A 3219-nucleotide genomic window follows, 5' to 3' on the forward strand; every position below is an offset into this window, starting at 1 on the left:
GGCAACTTCATGTAAACTGATAAACTTAACCCCAAATTTATATGGAAATGCAAAGTGCCTAGAATAGACAAAATAATTTTGAAAAGAAAACCACAAATCTGGAAAATTGCATTATCTGAGTTCCAGACTTATGTTGTAGTAGTAAAGGTAGTGTAGTAGTGGCAATTACAGACATTGGGCTTATCAAAAAAAAAAGTCTGCTCTTTGAAAGATATGGTTAAGAAAATGAAGTGGGAAGCTGGGAGAAAATACTTATAATATGTGTAACCAACAAAAGGTTTGTATCCAGAAGATATATAAAGAACTCTTAAATTTCAAAATAAGAAGGCAAACAATGCAATTAAAAATGATCAAAAGGAATAATATATGAAAAACATTTAAAAGAAAACTAAAAACCAAAAATGATCAAAATGAACAAAAATTTCACAAAAGTACATATGCAAATTACCAATGAGCTCATGGAAAGATCCTCAATCTCATTAATCATCATGAAAATGCAAAAAAAAGACAAAACAAAACCCCGAAGTAAGTATCACTGCACACTCATCAGAGTAGCTAATATTTAAAAGTCAGACAATCCTAAGTATTTTTTTTAAATAGCAGTCTCTTTTGCATGTTTTTATGTCACCACTTATTTTTTAAAGTCTTTATTAAAGTTGTTACAAAATTGCTTCTGTTTTATGTTTTGGGTTTTTTGGCCACAAGGCATGTGGGATCTTAGTTCGCATCCCCTGCATTGGAGGGCAAAGTCTTAACCACTGGACCACTAGAGAAGTCCCCAGTCCTAAGTATTTTTGAGGATATGGAACAACTGGAACTCTCATTCACTGCTGGTAAGAAGTTCAACCACCTTGAAAGACTTAAACAGTTCTTGAAAAGTTAAACTTACACTTACCATATGTCCCAGAAATTCCACTCTTAGGAATTTTCCCAAACAGAATTTAAAACATTTCCTCAAAAAGATTTGCACAGGAGTGTTCATAGCATTTCATTTATGATAGGCCCTAAGTGGATACAATCCAAATGTCCATCAAGAAATGAATAGAGAAACAAATTTGATGTTTTCATGAATTAGAATACTACTAAGCAATAGAAAGAGGCAAACTACTGGTACAAGCAATAACAGAGATGCATCTCAAAAAATATTATACTTAGGGAAAGATACCAGACACAAAAGAGTACATTCTGCATGATTCCATGTATATAGAGGCAAAACTAAATTATATTGATATAAATTTAATCAAATCAATGTTTGCCTGGCTTGAAGGTTGTGATTTTTCTGACTGTAAAAGGGGCAAAACAGAACTTTCTTAGCTGAGGGAAATGTTCTGTATCGTGACAGAGTAGTGACTCCACTGGAAAATACATTTGTTGAAATCATTGAACTCTATAGTTAAAATGTATGTATCTTATTGTATGTAAATTATACCCCAGTAAAGGAAATTAAAAATCAAATTATCTAGGAATAAATCTAATTAAATACTTATAAGACCTCTACACTGAAAATTATAAAATAATTCTGAGAAACATTAAAGAAGACCTAAATAAGTATAGAAATATGGGTTGAAAGACTCAACATTTTCAAGTTGTCAATTATTCCCAAATTGATATATAAAGTCAATGCAATTCATATGAAAATCCCAGCAGGTTATTTTTCTGTGGGCAAGCAGATTCCAACTATGTATATGAAAATGCAAAAAAAGAGCCAAATATAGCCAAGACAACTTTAAAGAAGAAGAGAGCTCCAAGATTTCCATACTAGATACCAAACTTAATACAATGCTATAGTGAATAAATAGTATGACATTGTCTGAAATATTAACATATATGTGTATACACACAGAGACAGACACACACGTATGGACCTGTGAAACATACCTACACATACTGTCGCTTGATTTATGGCAAAGATGACAGTGCAGTGGAGAAAGGATTTTAAAAAAAGTCATAGCAGATCAAATGAATATCCATGGGTGGAGAATATTTGTTAACTCCACCTAAGTAACACACAAAAATAAATTCCCAGAGGATTGCAGATCTAAATGGGAAAGGTAAAAATGTCATTCCAAAGCAAAATGCACAGGAAATCATCTTCATGACTTTGGAGTAGGCAGTGTTCTTAAAGAGGGCACAAAAAGGACTAATTACAAAGGATAAAAAAGATTATAACTTATACTTTATTAATATCAGAAACTTCTATTCATCAAAAGACATATCAAAAGAATAAGGAAGGGCTTCCCTGGTGGCGCAGTGGTTGAGAGTCCGCCTGCCGATGCAGGGGACACGGGTTCGTGCCCCGATCCCGGAAGATCCCACATGCCGCGGAGCGGCTGGGCCCGCGAGCCATGGCCGCGGAGCCTGTGTGTCCGGAGCCTGTGCTCCGCAACGGGAGAGGCCACAGCAGTGAGAGGCCCGCGTACAGCAAAAAAAAAAAAAAAAAAAAAAAAGAATAAGGAAGCAAGCCACAAACTAGGAGAAGATTTTTCGACCACACATATCTGAGAAATGATTTGTATCTATAAAGTATAAAGAACTCTCAAAAATGAATAAGAAAAAGACAATCCAATAGAAAAATGGGCAAACACTTTAAAACAGCAACTCAAAAAACTGAATATCCAAATGTCTAGTAAATTTGTGAAAATATGCTCAACTTCATTAGTGTTCAGAGAAATGCAAATTGAAACCAAAATGTGAAACCACTAAACACCACCCAGAATGTCTAAAATAATAAAGACAGAAAATATCAAGTGTTTTACAAGTACAATTAGAACTGGTACTATCACTTTGGAAAACTATTTGTCAGAATATATAAAGGTAAACATATGTATACTCTATGACCCACCACTCTCACTCTAGATTCACCCATAATAAAAATGTGTGCATTGGTTTACCAAACAACATTTACACCTATGTTCATAATAGCACTTTTATTTTTATTTTTATTAGTTTCTGCTTTATAACAAAGTGAATAAGTCATACATATATATGTGTTCCCATACCCCTTCCCTCTTGTGTCTCCCTCCCTCCCACCCTCCCTATCCCACCCACCCAGGCGGTCACAAAGCACCGAGCTGATCTCCCTGTGCTATGTGGCTGCATCCCACTATCTATCTACCTTACGTTTGGTAGTGTATATTTGTCCATGCCTCTCTCTCGCTTTGTCACAGCTTACCCTTCCCCCTCCCCATATCCTCAAGTCCATTCTCAAGTCATAATAGC

Source organism: Mesoplodon mirus (genome assembly GCF_964341445.2).
Source record: "Mesoplodon mirus genome assembly, chromosome: X".
Taxonomy (NCBI): domain Eukaryota; kingdom Metazoa; phylum Chordata; class Mammalia; order Artiodactyla; family Ziphiidae; genus Mesoplodon; species Mesoplodon mirus.